Source organism: Girardinichthys multiradiatus, chromosome 23, assembly GCF_021462225.1.
Source record: "Girardinichthys multiradiatus isolate DD_20200921_A chromosome 23, DD_fGirMul_XY1, whole genome shotgun sequence".
In the NCBI taxonomy this organism is placed as follows: Eukaryota; Metazoa; Chordata; class Actinopteri; order Cyprinodontiformes; family Goodeidae; genus Girardinichthys; species Girardinichthys multiradiatus.
The window spans coordinates 3,278,247-3,300,480 of record NC_061815.1 but is presented as its reverse complement, the minus strand read 5'-3'; the positions used below and the strand labels follow the sequence as shown (position 1 = coordinate 3,300,480).

Here is a 22,234-nt window from a genome sequence, read left to right as displayed (position 1 = left end):
AAGAATAAATAAAACATAAGAATCAAGAATAACATGAACTAAAGGAAACTGAGAAACTGGAGGGAACACAACAACCTAAGCACTAGCAAACAGAAACCATAAGGAAACCCAGACTACAAAAGTAAAGAAACCTTAGTAAACAATAACTAGAGCTAACCTATAAAGGAGAGGATGGAAACCATTCTAAGAAAATAAACAGGAAAGCAACGCCAAGGGAAATAGGAGAGCAAACTGGGGGGCAGAATATAACCTAAAACAAAAACCACAACTAACATAAATACAAAACACAAGTAAGAACATCTAATTAAAAGGTAAACAAAAACACAAAACCACAAAACAGAGTCCAAAACATCACATCCTGACATGATGGCTACAGCTCATTGTAAATGTGAAACTATAATCTGCATCAATCAGGGCATCATGTTTGTGAGCTGCTAACATACAATAATAAAGGCAAAACAAAGTAAAACATAAAAAGTAAAGTACCTGATGCTTTGTGTCTCACACTCAACCAACCCCTCCTTTTTTTATTTTTTCCCCCTTGTTTTTATTGCCCTTCGATGTGTCCTTTCATCTGTGTGCTGCAGACAGAATAGGGCAAAATACGCAGATTTGATCACAAATCCACAATCACCTCAGTAGTGTGTCACTGCTGTTTTCTGTCATTTTAGATTTTTCACTGGCTATTCCCTCCTCATTTTCCAACCCAGGATTTTTGTCTCAGTAATCATGCTGCTGTCTGATAAGGCCCTGATAAGCCCAGTGCAGAAATCACATAATAGATAAAAATTTTCTGGGCTGGTTTGGAGGTAATTACTAGATCTTACCTTTTAATTCTTCTGGCAGTTCCTGTGATCTGTGGAAATGAGGAGCAATGTACCGTGAACCGGTTTTAATTGGGTTTTAGATGACTTTCACATGAACTGTGAAACTGTGTTAACCAACAGAAAGGGCAATACATCGATGGCTTTCAGACAGTGTTCTGCCTCTCATTATTCTAAATATTAGGAAAACACTTAATGTTCCTTCTTAGAACAAGTGTGCAAATGTTGAACACTAAGTTTATAAAACTTGGTGGCTTCCAAGCAGATTTGGGATTAATAAAGTTGTTTGGTTCTATCTGGGCAACTTTAATATTATTATGCATGTTCTGAAAATAAAAGTATGAGAAAGAACCGTCCTCAAATTCCCGCCCTCAAATCCATTGCTTTGCAGTCTACTGTTCTTAAGCCTTAAAAGTTGCAACTAAAATTGCATTACAATTGCTGGTTTTTTTGTTTTTTTCTGACCTTTGCACTGATGATTTTATAAAAACTTTAATATGGGCACATATTCAGGCCAAAGGAATTTTGCACATGGAGTTCAAGCTATGCAACCTTGTAAAATAATGTGCAATTTGTATTTGTAATTATTCTTTATACCTTTTTTTGTTTTTTTTTACTGTGTCCTGTCAGCCCAACAGATTTACTTTCACAAGTGGAGCATTACGGCAAACGCTATCTCGACCCACTTGATATTTATAAAGGAAATTATTAGAAACTGCTTTGGGATTATGTCAATTGCAATGGACACGGAGACGGAAACGAAAAGGAAAAAAAGAAGCAACTTAAAAGAGCAAGGTGGGGCAAAATGAACAAAATGGAGAGAAGGAGAAAAGAACAGAGGAGAGAAAGAAGGACAGAAGAGATTACAAGATAACACCCTAGAAGATTGCTCCTTCACTTGCAGAAACATATAACAGCATTGTTACTGAAAAGTGCACAGTACTAATGAATGCAAGATGTATTTGGTGGTAACTGCAGCTCAATATATAACATTTGTGTATCTGTTAACACCTGAATCTAAACACATGTGGGTTTGAGTGTGAGCACGCTTGCGTATATAAGGTTTCTTCGTAAAAACATGCAATAGGGTGTGTGAGGAGCCACAGACCTGGACCCGAGCCAGACATGGAGGAGATCCGAGCCACAGACACCCAAAGGCCCCCAGAGCACGGGAACCCCGGGAGATCCACCGCCAGGACTTCCGCAACCCCCTCAGAGAAGACCAGGGGAGAGTCCCAAGGGAACCACCCAGCAACCACACTGCAGAAGCCCCAGGGAGCTGCATCAAGAAGCCCACAGGCCCCTCCGGCAGCCTTCTACGCCAGAGCAGATCCGGCCATTGACCCAGAGACCCAGGTCCCTGGCACATCACCCCCTAAGCAGAGGCCCGACAGAGCCAGGGGCCCCAGGCCCCAGCAAGCAGCCACTGAGAGTGAGCAGGCACACACCAAAGCACCCAGCCCCAGACACCGAGAACCACTAAAACATCAGCGGGCAGAGACACCAGCCAACGGCGGGGAGCGTGGCAGGGAACAAATAGGCCCCTCATTTGATGAAAAGGCCTAAGCTCATTAAGGCAGAGGGAGCAGCCCAAGACCCAACCTGACACAAAAACACACAGTCACAATAACACATTTTCACCCTCATGCGCACACATAAAAACACTCACACCCGCACACCCAATGTAAGACACACTCCAATAGACATTGTCCGCTCACTCACACTAACCTACACTACATACTCTATACTCCCAGGTCCAGGTAATGATACCTTTGAGGGGCAACCAGCCTGGTACTCCACAATTAACCCTGGAGTTTAAAGATGATTTATCATTTACATGAACAAACCGGAATCTGTCAGACAAATAAGATTTAAACCAGCCTAGCGCTGTTCCCCTGATCCCTACAGCATATTCCAGCCTAGTGAGTGGTAGAGTTTGGCCGATATAGAATGGGCTATGTGTAGGGGTACTAAGTAAAATAATAAACTGTTAAAGTTTGTTCATCCAGAGCCCACTGGTGGCCATTGTTATACTAAAAACCACAAGGATTGGGGGTATCTCTCTCTCTCAGACTGATTATAAGCATCGGAAAAGAGAAGGGGTCATACATGTAGCAGAAATGGAGGGTGTGTTTGCACTTCAACCATAACTGAGCCGGTTTAGGCCAAAACTGACTCCCCCTTACTCCATCTAACAGAGAGGAAGGAAGGCAGAGGTGACAAAAATTGGCAAGTGTTGTTTCTTGGTGCATTGTGTGAAAGGTGGGTAACTTTAAATGGGCTAAATAAATCAAAAAATACAGATTTCAAGTCAGGCACATACAAGTCCTTCTCAAAATATTATCATATTGTGATAAAGTTCATTATTTTCCATAATGTCATGATGAACATTTAACATTCATATATTTTAGATTCATTGCACACTTACTGAAATATTTCAGGTCTTTTATTGTCTTAATACGGATGATTTTGGCATACAGCTCATGAAAACCCAAAATTCCTATCTCACAAAATTAGCATATCATTAAAAGGGTCTCTAAACGAGCTATGAACCTAATCATCTGAATCAACGAGTTAACTCTAAACACCTGCAAAAGATTCCTGAGGCCTTTAAAACTCCCAGCCTGGTTCATCACTCAAAACCCAAATCATGGGTAAGACTGCCGACCTGACTGCTGTCCAGAAGGCCACTATTGACACCCTCAAGCAAGAGGGTAAGACACAGAAAGAAATTTCTGAACGAATAGGCTGTTCCCAGAGTGCTGTATCAAGGCACCTCAGTGGGAAGTCTGTGGGAAGGAAAAAGTGTGGCAGAAAAAGCTGCACAACGAGAAGAGGTGACCGGACCCTGAGGAAGATTGTGGAGAAGGGCCGATTCCAGACCTTGGGGGACCTTGTGAGATAGGAATTTTGGGTTTTCATGAGTTGTATGCCACAATCATCCTTATTAAGACAATAAAAGACCTGAAATATTTCAGTTAGTGTGCAATGAATCTAATATATATGAATATTACATTTTCATCATGACATTATGGAAAATAATGAACTTTATCACAATATGCTAATATTTTGAGAAGGACCTGTACATGAAGAGACAGATGGATGTGAGGAAGCCTACATCCACAGAACATCTGGGGTTAGTTCTCCAAGATCTTTGGAACAACCTACCAACCGAGAAGGTGAGCATTAAGTTGTTGCCAGCAGAAGCTTGGACGAAGCCCCCCTCCATGAAGGTGTCATAGGTAGACGCAGAGTCAGGCCAGGTGTAGCTTCTAGGAAGAGAAAAGAGAGAGAACATAAAGTTAAAAGCTGAAATAACAGCAAATAATGCAAAATTGGAGAGTAGTATGAGAATGTAGCGAAGAGAGTGAAAGTGGTCATTATGTCCTCCAGCAGCCTAAGCCTATGGCAGCATAACTACAGAGCTCAGGATAACCTAAGCCACTCTAACTGTAAGCTTTATCAAAAAGGAAAGTTTTAAGCCTATCCTTAAAAGTAGATAGGGTGTCTGCCTCATGGACTAAAACTGGGAGCTGGTTCCACAGGAGAGGAGCCTGATAACTAAAGGATCTGCCTCCCATTCTATTTCTAGATACTCTAGGAACCACCAGTAAACCTGCAGTCTGAGAACGAAGTGCTCTGTTAGGAATATATGGAACAATCAGATCTCTGATGTATTATGGAGCTAGATCAATAAGGGCTTTATATGTGAGGAGGAGAATTTAAAATTATATTCTGGATTTAACAGGGAGCCAATGAAGGGAAGCTAAAATAGGAGAAATATGATCTCTCTTTTTAATTTTCATTAGAACTCTTACCGCTGCATTTTGAATCAGCTGAAGGCTTTTAACTGTATTTTGTGGACATCCTGATAGTAAAGAATAACAATAGTCCCGCCTTGAAGTAACAAATGCATGGACTAATTTTTCAGTGTCACTCCTGGATAGGATATTTCTAATTTTGGCAATGTTCTGGAGATGAAAGAAGGAAATCCTAGAAACCTGTTTAATACGGGATTTAAATGACATGTCCTGGTCAAAAATAACACCAAGGTTTTTTACGTTATTATTGGAGGTCAATTTAATGTCATCCAGGTGCAGTGATTGACTAAGCAGTTTCTTTTTCAAAGACTCCACTCCAAAGACGACAACTTCCGTCTTGTCTGAATTTAAAAGCAGACAATTTAAAGTCATCCAAGTTTTTATGTCTTCAAGACATGCCTGTTAAGTTAATTGGTCACTCTAAATTGCCCTTAGGTGTGTGCATGGTTGTTTGTGTGTTGCCCTGCGATGGACTGGCGGCCTGTCCAGGGTGTACCCCGCCTCTCGCCCATAGACTGCTGGAGATAGGCACCAGCTCCCCCACGACCCACTATGGAATAAGCGGTAGAAAATGACTGACTGACTGACAATTTAAAGTCATCCAAGTTTTTATGTCTTCAAGACATGCTTGTAGTCTATCTAACTGGTTGGGCTCATCAGGATTTATGGATAAGTAAAGCTGAGTGTCATCAGTGTAACAGTGAAAATTTATCCTATGCTGCCTGATAATTTTACCTGCTGGAAGCATATATATAGTAAAGAGAATTGGCCCAAGTACTGAACCCTGTGGTACTCCACAATTAACCCTGGAGTTTAAAGATTATTTATCATTTACATGAACAAACCGGAATCTGTCAGACAAATAAGATTTAAAACAGCCTAGCGCTGTTCCCCTGATCCCTACAGCATATTCCAGCCTTTCTAAGAGAATATTGTGATCGACTGTATCAAATGCAGCTCTGAGATCTAACAGGACAAGTACAGGCACAAGTCCATTATCTGAGGCCATAAGAATATCATTAGTGATTTTCACCAGAGCTGTTTCAGTGCTTTGATGAGCTCTGAAACTTGACTGAAACTCTTCAAAGAGGTCATTGCTGTGTAAATGCTCACACATTTGATTATCAACTATTTTCTCAAGAATTTTAGATAAGAATGTAAGATTGGATATAGGTCTGTAATTTTTCAAGTTATCTCGATCAAGTTAAGGTTTCTTAAGTAAAGGTTTAATAACAGCCACCTTAAAAGCCTGTGGTACATATCCATTTACTAATGATAGATTAATTATATCTAAAATGGGGCTGGTAATCAGAGGGAACACTTCCTTAAATAATTTGGTTAGGATTGGGTGTAACATACAAGTTGAAGGTTTAGATAAAGCTAATATTTTTGATAACTCAGGAAGCTCCACAGGATCAAAACAGTCCAAACACAGATCAAGTTCTACAGTTACTTCCAATGTTGTCTCACTTGCTGAGGATAAAGTAATCATCTTCGGGAGTGTGTCAATGATTTTATTTTTAATAAAATAAATGTTATTTATAAAGAATCCCATAAAGTCATGACTGCTAAGAGCTAATGGAATGGATGGCTCAACAGAGCTATGACTTTGTGTAGGTTTAGCAACTGTACCAAAGAGAAACCTAGGATTATTCTTGTTGTCTTCTATTGATGATGAGAAATAAGCTGTTCTGGCTTGGCGAAGTGTCTTTTTATACAACAGTAGGCTATTTTTCCAGATTAAGTAGGAATCCTCCAGGTGTGTAGAGCACCATTTTCTCTCCAATTTTCTAACATTGTGCTTTAAAGTACGCAGGTCTGAATTAAACCAAGGAGCCAGCCTCCTATGAATAATTACCTTCATTTTCAAGGGGGCTGCATTGTCTAATGCATCACGCAATGATGAAGTAACACTATGAACAAGAGAATCAATATGTGAAGTGGAAGAAATCAAATTATTGTCTTCCACTGTGTTTTTCTGTGATAATCAGAAAATTAAAAGTTGAACAGATTCTTTAAAGGTTGTTACAGCATTGTCTGACAATGATCTACTATAATGAAATTTTATTTCAGTTGTGGAGTACTTGGTTAAATTAAACTCAAAGATTATAAAAAAATGGTCAGACAGGACAGGGTTATGAGAAAATATTATGTCTTTACACTCAGTACCATATGTCAGCACAAGGTCCAGATAATGAAGACAAAGGTGGGTAGGTTTGTTAATGTTTTGAGCAAAGCCAATTGAGTCTAAGATAGCATTAAAGGCTATATTTAGGCTATCACTTTCAGTGTCAACATGAATGTTAAAATCCCCCACTATAATAACCTTATCTGTATTTAACACTAAATCAGATAAAAGGTCTGAAAACTGATCTAAAAACTGAGAGTAAGGGCCTGGTGGACACCGGTACAAAACAACAAACAGAAGTGGTTTTAGTGCTTTGAAATTTGGATGAGGAAAACTAAGAATTAAATATTCAAAAGAGTTGTAGCTATTGATTGGTCTGGGACTAATCAATAAATCGGAATGAAATATGGTTGCTACTCCTCCTCCTCGCCCGGTACATCGAGGAATGTCGAAATTTTAATAATTAGTAGGAGTTGACTCATGTATAGTAACATAATGTCACAAATCAGGTCACTAACTAGTGACTCATCTGATTTTGGTTAATTACATTGATGGTTGTGATTGGTTTTAGCTCAAAATGTCACATGCAGCAATGAATTGTGGGACATATACTTCAACAAGTCCGCTTAGATGCACGCTTAGTTGAAGTGTGCGAGTACTGGGACAGGACCGTAGCCTTCATACAGCCCAATTTGGGAGAAGTCTGCACAGCTGCACGTGGCGCTTGGACCGCCCGGTCTTTGCCCATAACTACATAGGCAAAGTAGTATAAATAACTGCAAGGCACGCACCATGTGTCCAAATAACCATGGCAACAGTACTGCGACAGTCAAAAAACCAAGCTGGTTCCTTTCAGTGGAGAAAGGATTCAGGGTGCTGGAAGTTGCAGCTCCACAGGTGTCTTCCATGAGGACTTATTAGGGGGTGTTTATAAGGAGGTGGAACATAGAGGGAGGCATCAGACCACTCACTCAATATGGTAATGTGGCCTGCGTTCTCTACTTCCTGACTGATCTTTGTCCCCAAGTCTTACCCGACTCTCTATTCCTCCTTTCGCAGTTCTCTCCCCCGACGCTAGCTTTTTCCATGCTCCTTTGCTCTCTGTCTACTCTGTTGAATCACATTAAAAGCACCTTGGAGGAAAACGTCGGTTGTCAGTCTTCCTTCCGCTACTGAAACCCATCTCCTGGAAACAAAAGAATAATTCTCCCTGCCATCCGCTCACCTCCCTGTCCACCCTCCACCTCACTCTGGAAACACCTTCCCAAAAGGATCCAGGTGACAAGACAGAAATACAGCTTTTTCCATGGATTTACACCGCCTGCCAAACTCAGCCTCAGCGGCAAGACTCACCTTCTGCGTAACCTTCAACTCCAACTCCGGCAATAAACCGCATCTCTCTACACTCAATACTCACCACACATCCGTTGTCAAAATAATAACATCTCGCCTCTATTCCGCAGTGCCCAGTCCGACTGCCCTCAGACCACCTGACGACCAGCCAAACCATTTACATTGCCTTTTAATAAAAACTGTCATTCTGCCTCCATATCTGTGCTCACTGTCAGAGTCAAACAGCTTAACACTATGACAAAGATGGGATTGACACAAGAAAGGTGGGAAAGAAGGAATGAAAGAAAGAAGGTTTAAAGGAAAGACAATGGAAGTAATAAAATCTGGAATTACAAATGTTTTTCCACACTTTATTTTCTTTTCCCATTGTTTTCCAGACCTCGACTTAAATAGAATTCCAAACCTTTCCAGACTATGTGGGAACCCCTATGCAGTGTCAACGATAAATCACTTGGAATATTAAACTGTTTCACACTGTTTATTAAAAACAAGCAATGGCACTTTAAGCTAATGGTTGTCATCATTACCAGCCATTCTTGCATTGCTGTAGTGTGGAGAGATTTCGACATTACTATTGACAATTGATATTGTGTCATGTCACTTCAGAAAAAGCAATAAAACACAGGTTTACATGAGAATGGGAATCACCTCAAACTCAGTTATTTTCTGTCTGATTATGTGCTCCTAATGTTAGTTAAATACTCCTTCTCTAAGAATGTCATTAGTCAGCCTCCTTGCCTGGTTTTTGCAATTCATTGAAGAACCACTGAAAACAAGCTTAACATTTACCAAAATGTAGCAGTTCTCAAACGGCTGCCATCTAAATCACCCTTAAGATTCCCACTGGTTATCATAACAGAGCCAGCCATGTAGCATTTCTGTGAAATGTGCTCTACACTGCTTGCTGGATATTTTGTCAACATCAGATGGTTGAAGAGCCCTGGGCCTGGCATCATAGCAGGCTTCACAGCTATCTCTGGCACAGCTCTTATTGAACTGTTTACCCTGAGAGGAAGGGGTGGTGACTGCGTGGGCGTTTGATGCCCTCCATCTTTCTCTGTCATTATGGCTTTTCCTCTGTGTCTAATCTTGCCAGGGCACCAGCTGCACCCACAATGGCATCTCCTACAGCACACGACACTTCCTCTCAGAATTCCCACTTTTCTCTTTGCTCCCACACATACACCCATCTAGTTGGGGCCCCTGTGGCCAGGCTGCAGTTCATAAAGCCAAGTTTACATGACTGGAGTAATTGCAGTGACAGCTGTGTTTTTCTGGTTGTCTGCAGAGACTGGTTTTGTCTGGTCTGCTTCACAGGGCCACTGCCAACTGCAGCTTTGACAGGTTGAAAGTCAATAGGCTGATCAACTGATTGACTAACTTGATAAATCACTCGAGGCTTATAACAAGGCCTGCAGCATTCAGAGAACAGTGCTTGTTTTCTTCACTGAAGTATTCTGTCCTTTCAGCTTCCTCTGACAAAATATCACAAGTTACTGGTCATCAAATTTTAATATAGCTACTAAGTAAAACTTTTGCCACAATAAAATTAACTTATACATCAATAGTAGTTTTCAGCCATATCAAATTTGTTTTAAGGAAGCATCAAGTAGACCATGAACCATTTTCCAAAGAAAATGAAAACAGAACACATTAAGAAAATATAGCTTTTAAATGTCATGCAATTCAGTGCACTGTTATGGTAAAAACCATCTCATTTAATTTCAGTTTTTTTATGTAGCCCCAATTTCCAACAAATGTATTCCTGAAATATTTTACCTTGGACATAAAGTATTTTTTAAGTTACATTCAGTCAACTTCATTCCAGTGCAATCCAATTCCTATATGGTCCGATAAGGTTGGAATCAGTTTAATCCCAATATTACTATTACATTAATCCACTCATATTCAGCAAATCGTGAATTGTCATTCCGTAAAAAGTTACCTGAGGAAGCTAGTTTCATTATATTCAATAATCTTGAATCTGAAAGGAAAAACACATGAAAAGAATCACACTGGAAAGAAATAACCTACACATATTATGTCAATATAAACCTTTATGCAACATATTAGCAACAATATATTGACACCAACATCTATTCATAACTAAAACCCACTTCAATCACCTCTGTAATTTGGAAGCAGGAGGAAAGAATAGCAAGAAAGGAAGAAGTATAGCAAGCAATGCCCCTGATATAAAGAAAATACTAAAACAACCCAGTTAAAATATATATGAATGAACAAATACCACATAAAGCTACCATTTAATAAAACACCTCATGTGATGCAAAGCATAAACAGATCATATAAAATAATTGGGATGAATATAGAAAAAATGGACCAAAAGATTTTGTGTCCACACTAACAATCAGTCATTGAAAATTAAATGTTTTCAATACAGAATTACACTCATATTTACATTGTGTTACAGAACATACTGACACTGAATGAGCTCCAGAGTTGCTCAGTCAGGATTAGGATGCCTGATAGAGCAGCTATGTCCCTCTTCGAAGCCTCTGTTTCTTTGATGCTACACTGTGAGAAGAGTCCATTTTTTCCAATCAGCTGAACCATGTGTGTGAAGCAGCCCGTGCTTGGATTCCCCACGGCTTTTTTTCTGTATTTTTTGCAATATCATTTACAATTATGTGGACAAAGCTTTTTCTTTTTCTTATGTACTTAGCATCTCATTGATGAGTTGGCTGTGCTCTACAGAATGAGATCCAAAAACCTGTTGCATGCAGCACAACCCATTTTTAATCCATGAGGAGTCTACGCAGTGTGCTATAAGGCTATGCAGTTACAGTGTGGGAGAACAAGTATTTGATACACTGCTGATTATGCAGGTTTTCCCACTTGCAAAGCATGTAGAAGTCATTCACAGGTACTCACAGGTAACTGTGAGTGACAGAATCTAAAACAAAAATCCAGAAAATCAAATTGTGTGATTTTTAAGTTATTAATTAGCATTTTATAGCATGACGTAAGTATTTGATCCCCTAACAACCAGGAAGAATCCTGGCTCTCACAGGCCAGTTAGATTTTTTTTAAGAAAGTGTAATGTTCTCCACTCATTACATGTATTAACTGCATCTGTTTGAACTCAAATAAACTCCAACCTCTCGACAGTGGCCAGTGCGAGACTGCTTAGGCCCTAAGTAGAATTTGATTTGGTACCTGAATTCCAGTTCACATTATTGATTAAATTCATAGCAGTAAATAAATTATAAAGACAAAGTCATTAATGCAGACTTAGTAGTGCCAGCAGGAAGGTACCTTCATACATGACTTTGCAGTTAAATTGTCCACAAAAAAAAGGCTCCATCACAGACGCAAGCAGCAGAAATAATAAAACTAGTAACCGTAAATTATGACTCGACACAAAACTATCTATTCCTCTGAATCATTATAACTGGTACATTTTTGTACTTCTGTGTTTTTGTAATTCTGTACTTTTAAATCCTAAAAGATAAAATTCAGATTTTAAAGAAATCAAAATTTATATTTTTTTTAAGACCGTTTTGAAATCTATACTTGTCTTTGAGGTTTAGCACTATTGGACAGCAGCTTACTTTGCTTATGCCTGGGGTTGGTTCTGTTCTCATTGTGCATGTATGTGTTCTCTCTGGGTTAACCTAGCTTCCTTCCAACACCAGAAAACATGCATGTTGGGTTAAGTGGCCACTAAACTTCCCATAGGTGTGGAGTGTGTGTGCAAATGTGCTTGTCCTCTGTTTCTCTGTGATGGATTGTCCACCTCCCCTCCCTGGGTTGCCACCTTACCGTGGTGGAGGGGTTTAAGTGTCCCAATGATCCTAGGAGCTATGTTGTCAGGAGCGTTATGCCCCTGGTAGGATCACCCAAGGCAAACAGGTCCTAGGTGAGGGATCAGACAAAGCACAGCCCACAGACCCCTTATATCAATTACCATAGATGGAAACAGTGTTCCCTTGCCCGGACGTCACCGGGGCCCCATTCTGGAGCCAGGCCTGGAGGCGGGGCATGCTGGCGAGTGCCTGGTAGCCGGGTTTTCACCCATGGTGCATGGCTGGGCACAGCCTGAGAAGGAAACATGGGTCCCCCTTCTGATGGGCTCACCACCCGTGGGAGGGGCCAAAGGGGTTGGGTGCAATGCGGTATGGCTGGCAGCCAAAGGCGGAGACCTTGGCGGTCTGATCCTCGGCTGCAGAAGGTGGCTCTTGGGATGTGGAATGTCTCCTCTCTGGTGCAGAAGGAGCCTGGGTTGGACATTGAGTCCGAGTGGGCCATGTTCCGCGCCTCCATTGCCGAGGTGGCTTACTGGAGCTGTAGTCGCAAGGTTGTTGGTGCCTGTTGTGGCGGCAATCCTCAAACCCGCTGGTGAACACCGCTGGTGAGGGATGCTGTCAGGCTGAAGAAGGAGTGCTATCAGGTCTTTTTGGCCTGTGGGACTCCGGAAGCAGCTGATGGGTACCGGCAGTCCAAGCGGCATGCGGCTCGGGTGGTTGCTGAGGCAAAACTCAGGCTTGGGTGGAGTTTGGAGAGGCCATGGAAAACGACTTCCATATGGCTTTGAGGCAATTCTGGTCCACCATCCGGCATCTCAGGGGGGAGAAGAGATACAACACCAACACTGTTTACAGTGGGGAGGGTGCTGCTGACCTCAACTCGGGACGTTGTGGGTCGGTGGGCGGAGTACTTCCGGCACGTCTTCCACTGAGGAAGCGGAGCCTGGGGACCTTGGGGCGGGCACTCCAATCTCTGGTGCTGAGGTCACCGAGGTGATTAAAAAGCTCCTCGGTGGTAAGGCCCCGGGGGTGGATGAGATCCGCCTGAAGTACCTTAAGGCTCTGGATGTTGTTGGGTTGTGTTGGTTAACGCGACTCTGCAGCATCGCATGGACATCGGGGGCAGTTACGCTGGATTGGCAGACCGGGGTGGTGGTCCCCCTATTCAAAAAGGTTGACCGTAGAGTGTGTTCCAACTATAGGGGGGTGAAACGCCTATTTGGGGGTCCTGGAGAGGAGGGTCTGTCGAATAGATGAACCTTGCATTCAGGAAGAGCAGCATTGTTTTCGTCCTGGCCATGGAACACTGGACCAGGTCTACACCCTCAGCAGGGTCCTGGACAGTTCATGGGAGTTCACTCAACAAGTCTACATCTGCTTTGTGGACTTGGAGAAGGTGCTCCAACATGTCCCTCTGGGAATCTTGTGAGGGGTACACTGGGAGTATGGGGTACCAGGCCCTTTGATACGGGCTGTTAGGTCCCTGTACGACCGGTGTCAGAGCTTGGTCCGCATTGCTGGCAGTAAGTCGGACTCGTTTGCAGTGAGGGTTGGACTCCGCCAGAACAGAATTTCTAGGTGCAGCAAAGGTGTTGAGGGGATCTGTTTTGGTGGCGGTAGGATCACGTCTCTGCTTTTTGCAGATGATGTGGTCCTATTGGCTTCATCAGCTCGTGATCTACAGCTCTCACTGGAGCAGTTCACAGCCGAGTTTGAAGCAGCTGAGATGAGAATCAGTGCCTCCAAGTCCAAGGCCATGGCCTTGAGCCGGAAAAGGGTAGAGTGCCTTCTCCAGGTCGGGGGGGAGGTCCTGGCTCAAGTGGAGGAGTTCAAGTATCTTGGGGTCTTGTTCACAGAAGCAGTTGTTTCTGCTAACCAGACAACAATGAGACTTTATCAGCACCTCCCATTAGTCCAAAGTTATTAGATCACCTCCAAAAAAATGGAGCATATCATTGGAGTGGATTTTTTTCATTTGCCATTCAGGACAGAAAAAAAACTAAATGTAGAAACACTAGATTCTAGATTGTTTTTTTTCCTCACTTGCCTTTTAGGGCCTTCCATAACTGTCTGATGTCCAGGTGAACAGAGTGGCATTTATACTCCTCCACCATCTCCTATTTCTTCTCACTTAATGGATATGTTTGACCTGATTCTTACCTCTTGAAATCTACAATCATCTCCTTTGTTTTATTCACGTTTAAGAAGTTAGGCCCACTAGTTATCAGGCACCTCACACAGTTTGAAGCGGATTGAGTGTAGACAGCCAGATAGCAACCTTTCCCTGTAAAAAAGGTGACTTCCTGGTCTGAGGGGGTGGGGCTTAGATGATGTCAGCATATGACCAGTTAGGATTGTCGGGAACCCAAAGGTCATCCTTCATGCCAATTTTGGTGTGATTTTGTGTTTTGTTTGGGAAATTTATTGCGTTTTTCCACTTTGCCAAGTTTGTGACCCGGCCAAGTTTGTGACCCGGCCACGCCCTCTAAACATGGCTGAAAACTCACGATTTTGATAACTTTTATTCTCCCATGCCTTAACTGGATATTGACAATATAATCTGATAGCTCAAAATCCCTAGGAGGAGTTTGTTACAGTTTGAGATGACTAAAGGTGAAAAACGGCCAAAAATCAGCCTTTAATCCAAAATGGCTGACTTCCTGTGCATTTTTTGGCATACCCCCAGGAGACTTTTTTTCTTGGTTTGAGAAGTCCTACCAGTGTGCCTAATTTGAGATCTATCCGACTTACAGTTTGGCCTATCTCACGTTTGGCAGCGTGGCTAAGAGGTTTGGCCACGCCCACTGATGACGACATTAAAGAACAAAAGTTTTTGTTGGGGACAATTTTGGGTAAAATCGTGTGCATGTAGGGGCTTGCCAAAGTCCCCAAATTGCCCCGCAAACACAGAACGGAATAATAATAAGAAGAAACACTATGATTACAATAGGCCCTTGCAGGCCTTCCTGCTCAGGCCTAATAAAGTGTGCTTTATTAAATACACACATTTAATAGTTAAACTGTAATGTTGTATAGTATTCTTCACAGTCAAATTTAGCCTGGATATCACTGTAATAACACATCTATCGGTGGTCGGTAATAGTATAAAGTGAATGTAATAATGGCCAGAAAGTTTTTCTTTGTTTTGAACAACACAGGAGGTGGGTCTCAGCAATGTATCCTGGCTGGACTGGATGGACAGCAGTGTCTATTTAATCTCTTTGTCCTCAATGGTAGTAACGGCCATGCCCTGGACAGGTCGACAGGGAAACACAGAGACACACAGGACAAACAACCATGCACACACCCGTTCACCAAAGGGAAAACCAATTAACCAAACAGTCATGTTTTTGGACTGTTAGGTTGTGTTGTGTGACATGTGTAAAATAGAGAAAATTTCTTTAAATAACTAGCTGTCAAATTGGGTATGAAGCAGCTTCCCTGGTAGGTATGAACTGATGCATCGTCGGTGTAAAACATCCCACGACCGACCGGTACATTTTGCACCTGACAAAGTTTGGTGCAATACAACAACTCACAACGCACAAAACGGTAGAGGGGCAAAATAATCAGGAGCTAAGCTGAGGCTTAGAGCCCATTCATAGCTGGTTCTATAAGAAAATATGGTAAAGAGAGTTGTCCAATGTCTGAGTAAGGAATTGCCCCAAAAATGATGATTCAATTGTTGAGTGTACAAACTGAACTATACATTCATAGTACATGCATGATTTATATTCCTCAAGTTTTCACTTGAAGGTTATGTTTTGTATAACAAATAAGGTGCTTGAGGAATGAACTAGTCCATTTAGTAATTTTTGACTACATTTAAATGAGATGTGTTCAGTGAAGGTTATTAATGTTGATGACAGATACATGTGCATTTATTTCATGCATTCATCAGATTTTGTTCCTCATGATGGAAGTTAAAGCTCTGTACTGTTATGATAATCCAATCTGGATTCACATTTTTAAAATGCAAAATATTTACCAGAAGGTAATGCTGTTAAAGTGACATATTACATCTTTAAATAGTTTAATAACACAATAATGGAAACCTAATGCTTGACTCAAATTTGTGTTCACACAATTATTATAATTACAATGGTTTACTATCATTATTGCTTTATTTCATGCTGGAAAACTATTACTATAACATGAAGTTTATTCACCCAAACATTATAAAGCAAAACTATTTTCAGTGCCAATTAGAGTTCAGACCATGATTTTCAGTTGAATAATAAAGCACTGATGCATTAAGGCTCTCATATAGTCAGGCTTATTTGACTGTAAATGTTTGCATGTGGACAACACATCAGACACTTATGGGAATTGCAATTCCAGAAGATTCTTTGTGCAGTAACTGGATGTGTGTGAGCTGCATCGGTGCACACACACATACCTCCGTCAAATGCTCAAGATATCAAAGTGGACAGTGCCACATAGAAGATGGCACACTGCTGTCCTCCTTAGTTCTCTTGGTGACTGGATTTTGTTTGGATGTCAACTTTGACTCCCTGAGGTTTGATCACTGCTGGTGCCTTTCAGTGTCCTCTCTGAGACCCATCTGTTTCTCAACTGAGAGATTCACAATAAGAATCAATGTGCTGCTGCACGCCTAACATCTCCCTCTTTACTTATCGTTTTCTTTGTCTACCCTCATCTTAACTTCCCTGTTCCCTGTTATTTTTTTCTTTGTTTCTAGCTCATTGACAACCCCTACCACTCCCCCCCCCCCCCCCTCACCACCACCTCTTCATTTCCTCTTTCAAACCGCCTACTAACATTAAGACTAAAGGAATGAGCAAACTCCTTTTCTCTTTCATGTGCTTGATCCTTTCTGAAGAAGTCAGCTTGCCAGTGGCCCAGGAAGTTTAGGAAACATCTTTCTGTTACGTCTGAGGCAAAGCAAGAAGCAACACATCTGCTTTTTAATATCCATATGTATAACCAACTTTCTGTCAATAAGCTCACCATACATCTCAGCCAGGAATGTTACATGTTATTAAAGGCTTTCCATCATTGTCAGCTTTGAAAACTAAGTTATATTGATTAGTACAAAATAAGCTAGCTCAATAAACGCTTCAGTTCTTTTGTACTTTTTTGTGTTTCTGTTATGTACACCTGATATGTTTTATTGACACATGGCTCACCCACTCCTACACAGGAAAAAAGAGCATGTTTGGTAAGCTTTTTGCATTCTTTCTTCTTTTTTACAGAGTCAGCTTTAAACTCATTTGCAGATTTCTCCGGGACTTGAAGGGTGATTACATGTGAGGACAAAGCTGCCAGTTTGAGGAGTAAGTTGTTACAGGAAACAGCATTACAGAATTAATTACAAAATAAAATTGTAATTCGGCACAGTTACTGAGTAAAATTTTTACATTTCAGTTAAAAAAAAAAAAAAAAAATCTCATGATTAGAATTTAAGTTTAGAAACATCTAATTATTCTCAGCAAAACAGCAATGCAGCATGTTCATTTACATTTATTTATAAAAAGTATTTATATTTATTTGCCCCTTTGACTTATGCTTACAAAGTAACTATAAGGTTTCCAAGTGCAAGTAAATGCATCATAAAAAATGTAGCAAAGTTATGTTTTAATAAACTAACTTCTGTTTGCAATCCTCATTTATGATTATACTGAGTTCATGTAGGAAGTTAAATGCCTTTTGTACAAAACTCAGTGACACCTCTACTGTTTGTAACTTTTTTAACTAACAAATTTCTTATATTCTCAGGGGTAACCAGAAAAGTAAAACAGAGGGTACAAAAATTTTATGATCTTAATCTGTTGTTGATTACCTTTTTGGAAGGAAGACTAAGATAAAAGCAGAACTGAGTACCATCAGGTACAGGAGCACAGAACAGCATCATTCTCCAGAGATGGAAAGTATGTGTGAAAATATTATAGTTAAAATATAAGAGTCACACTGAAAGGGTTACCACATATGATTGTAGAACCAAAAAAATGTATACAGCAGTTTTTTGTTTCTTTCGTTATTTGCAAGATTTAGTATGGGAAGAGGGAGATAGCCACCAGCTCCCCCGCGACCCACTATGGAATAAGCGGTAGAAAATGACTGACTGACTGACTGAGTATGGGAGGACAAAATTAATATGACAAGTTTGAGTGAAACAAACCAATAAAGTAAAGTGTGTGATTTTTCTGAAAAAAAAAAATACTACATTCATCTTTGGGTCACAGTTGCATGGTGGCACAGATGTTAACACTTCTGCTTTGGAGAAAGAAATACATCAATTCCCATCCTGGAGTCTTTCTGCATGTAGTTTGAATGTTCTCCACATTTATGCATGGTTTCTCCCTGAGAATTCCAGCTTTCTCCCACAGTCCATAAAAACTGGGTATAGACAATGGATGGATGGATGTCCAGGTCATAAAAAATATTGCAATCTACCAGTGATTATTTCCAGGATAAAATTAATTTTTCTAGGCTGGCTTCTTTGACACAAATATAAAAATAGGCTCTTTGAAAGGAACAGATCCACAAGAACCACTCAAAGAGCTGCCAATCACATCTCAACTCATCAATTAAGATCAAAACTGCACATCGACAGACAAAAATCCCATTAGGATGATGCTCATGGTTCTTCATAATAGGTTCCTAGTATTTTGGTTATGAGTCATTGACTCTGCTAGTTAAATATTGCAACAGTTACTGTGCAACAACAATATAAAATTTTAGAAATGCTTTTCTCACATGGGCTTGTACTTTTCTGAACTGATGTCCCCTAACCTAGTTTCTGAATAATTTGGGCTAATAATTTTCTGACCACTTGGAGGCACTGAGGACATATGGTCTGCAAGTCATTTTTTTAATATGAAATAATACAATACAATAAACGAGAAGGTGACGCCGCAGAAATATTATATAGAAGCTGATCCGCACCATTGATCTTGGTAAACACCTCAGTCAAAACATGCTACCTCTTAGGGGGCAGTTCATGTGCTGGTTTATAGCACTTTAAAGCAGGAATAGAAAAAAAGAGCTGAGAAAAAAGAATGATTTCTCACCAGAATGATTGATGCAGTTTTTGCAGCCGTAGGGTCCTTGAGACTTATTTTTGTCTTAAAAAACAACAATCCTTTTTTGTTGTTCTTCTCCTGCTTATGGTCTGACTCATTACTTATTTTGTCTGCTGTATGTTTGGTGCCACACTCTGACTGGAAGTCTCTTTCAGTGAGCCCAGACAACACAGTCACAAAAATCTGAGCTGCACACAGATGGTGGAAAACAGCCTTAGTGGATCCTATTGGCCATGTGTGGATGACGACATTCACGTCTCACTGACTTTACAGTTGAGGGACAGCAAAACTGGCTGGGAGGTATAAATTAAATCAAGCAGCTCCTGACACGTTTTCTGATGTCAGGAGAAGTACTTTTTCTGGCTCAAGGCTGGATATACTGTAGCTAATATGAAGATTTTGCTTCACTTTTTGGTTGGTTGTATTTCTGTTAGCTCTCTAACTTAAAACCATAGTTGATAAGTATATCTACATTATAACTTACTGAGCTTTAGAGCTACGTTGGGCACTAATGACACATGCATAGCAACAACTCTAAGATTCCTTTTCACAAACAAATGAGTCATCTGACAACTCAAAAAGACAGTCCTCTGAATACTATAAGTAAAAATAAATATATTGTCTGAAAACTAGTATGCCTTCAGGGTATCATATGTATAACGTTTGCATATTGAAAAAAATGTTAACAAAAAACATGTGTTTATAGCAGGAGAAGACAAGTTTGATTAAAAAGAATGAAACCAAAGGCTGTTTTGAGCAAATATTTAGTTGGATTGTGGTGAAATCTAATTGTATTTTTTTGTTTTCATTTGAATCAATTCCCAATAGCATGAACTTGAAAGTTCCCATAAATTAAACGGAGTGGATGTTTTGGTGAAGAGTTTTATATCATATATAAGGTTAGTGATGGACTTTCACTTCTAAAAGCAAAACTGAAATCCTCCTGTTTTTCCTGCTTTACCAGTCTACAACTTTAGGAAATAGTGTGTATGTGTGCGTGTGTCTTGGTATGTTTACATCAACAGCATTCAGGAACAATAGAGGAAAGAACATTCAATCTGAGCTGTCTCTCTCCTTTCCATTTCCTGCTGTCAGTGTTTTTCTCTTCATTTTCTCCAACTTTCAATCACTTCCTCCTCTCCCTCCCTTGTGTTTGCTGTGTCTCTGTCTGCCTCCCTTCCCTCCCTCCATCTCTAACGAGGTACAATGGGGGGAAAGCATATGCTCAATTAGCAGTAGAAGCTTGACAGAAGGGAACAAGATGTTACCATCTTCTTGTTTTCTTAGTTAGGAAAGAAATCGGTATCTGGAAATAAACTCCAAAACCTCGCCATGGCCTTGTGTGCGTGGTTATTTTAAGAAGTGTAGAAAAATAGCTGAAGTGCACCTGTGCAGGTGTGTTTTTCAGCATTGAAGGAAAGTTCAGTTTGGTGTAGACACATCCTGACTCTCAGCTTTAGCGACTCAGCAGAAAATGGTTTCTGCTATCTTAAAGCAGAGCATTAAGAGAGAAAATCATCATGAGATGAGGTGACAGGCCACAGAGAGGAGGAGAGGCAGATGTGATGTGACAGAGTAGCTTGTTTATCTTACTGTCAACTGAGTCACTCTAGTTGTATGGCTGGTGTGGAAGAAAACAAACCTATCGGCTCACATGAACCTCACAGCATGGAGGATCCAAAACAATAAAGGCTGACACCATCCATTGGATTAAAAGGATTCCAGGCAGGACTACACACTGAAACTGCAGGGTATAATTATCTTTTTCTAAATGTATTTAGAAACGGCTCTTTGAAGAAACCTGCATAATATGATCTACAACAACATTTAACTTCCCTTTGGGATTAATAAAGTATTTTTGAACTGAATAAAACTGAATCAAAATGTATGCTCAGAAGCATAATATGAAGGTTCAGTGAAAGGACTTAATGACTTGGAAGTGTTTGACATGTGTCTATAACCTCTTATCGTACAATCGTTGCTGTTATGCTGCTAACTCACAAAGTAAAGTAGTCACAGCCTGTATCAGTATTATTTATGTCAGTATCAATAACAGTCAAAATTTTAATAAAAACTTGAGTCCAGTAATTACTTTTGTGGCTCCATTAAACATTCAGTTTTTCATTGTTACTTTATTTTTTGGATAGGTGGATGCAGCTGAAGTGAAGTTCCTACTTACATGCTTATTATCAAAATAAAAATAATAAAAAGAACAAAATTACACAAGTTCATTTTCTTCATAAAATTTGTCCCAAAAAAGTGGGCCAAAGTTAGAATAACAATCTGTATAGGACATTTAGCGTAAAACACACTATTCAAAACAAATAAATAAACTAATAAATAAATACATTAATTAATTAATAAAAGATTAAACCACAAAGAAATGTGTTTTTCAAGTTGTCTGGCTAGCTTTTACTTGAGCGGAGCTAATGCAAAATGTAAAACCTTTTCCACAGGCTGACACTCCTTCCTAGCAACACAGACATGATTGCTGACAAAAATCTAATGTTTTTCTCCTCCTCCTTCTTCTCCTCTTTTGTTTCTGACCACCAGATAATGTCTCCTCTGGAATGTAGTTTCTTTTTTCTCCTCCTTTGTTTCCCTGCACATATAAAATAAACATGAAACATGAGTACTGGGTCTCAGCAGACTGTTACAAGCTATGTGTACATGTGATTTGGGTTGCTCAGGAGGTGGAATGGGGTACCGTTGGTTTTTGGAGTGGAGGGGGAAAATAGAGAACAGCTGTGACCTACTTTTTTTCTCTCCCATCTTTCAATGATCCCCCCCACCCCCTTTTACTCGCCTCCTGTAGACGTTGATGAGGACAGAACTTAGTGAAGGAGTGACCACCTCATTGCTTTGCTGAGTCGTCACAACCCGCAGAGAAAACATGAAAAGTCCTGGTGACATCCTGTAGCTCTAGGCAGAATCCAAATCTACTTTGGCAAACTGAATAGTAGGTGCTTCTCTACAGGAAGAATGCTGCAGTCCTGCTGTAAATGTTTTATTTTTGTGATTTAGCCTAGTTTCAAAGTTCATTATTTTGGTTGTCTGCCAGACCCTGCATCTTTAACTGTTGTTTACATATTCAGTTTTATACTAAAAGTCCATAAAACATCACTGATGAAATTCCACACAACAGGAATTAGAAACCAACCTAGCCAAACACACATCTCTGCCCTGAAAAACCCTTTCAAAGCCTGTCTTTGTCTACAACCCACAAAACATCTGGATTTGCTGAAGCCTCACTGTGGAAGGAATTTGGAGCGAGTGTGTGTGGGCTAGAGGTAAT

The 22,234-nt window shown here is 40.4% G+C and overlaps 1 long non-coding RNA gene across 1 annotated transcript in view; it reads right to left on the bottom strand.

Moving 5' to 3' along the window:
- The window catches only part of LOC124860708, a 36,845-nt gene extending 17,775 nt beyond the window's left edge, over positions 1-19,070 (bottom strand). Inside the window, exons 1-2 of the long non-coding RNA XR_007036421.1 lie at positions 18,928-19,070; positions 3,993-4,096 (exon numbers count right to left, since the gene is read on the bottom strand). This is a non-coding gene — a long non-coding RNA (uncharacterized LOC124860708). The remainder of the gene's footprint in view (positions 1-3,992; positions 4,097-18,927) is intronic.
- Positions 19,071-22,234: the final 3,164 nt, after the last annotated feature.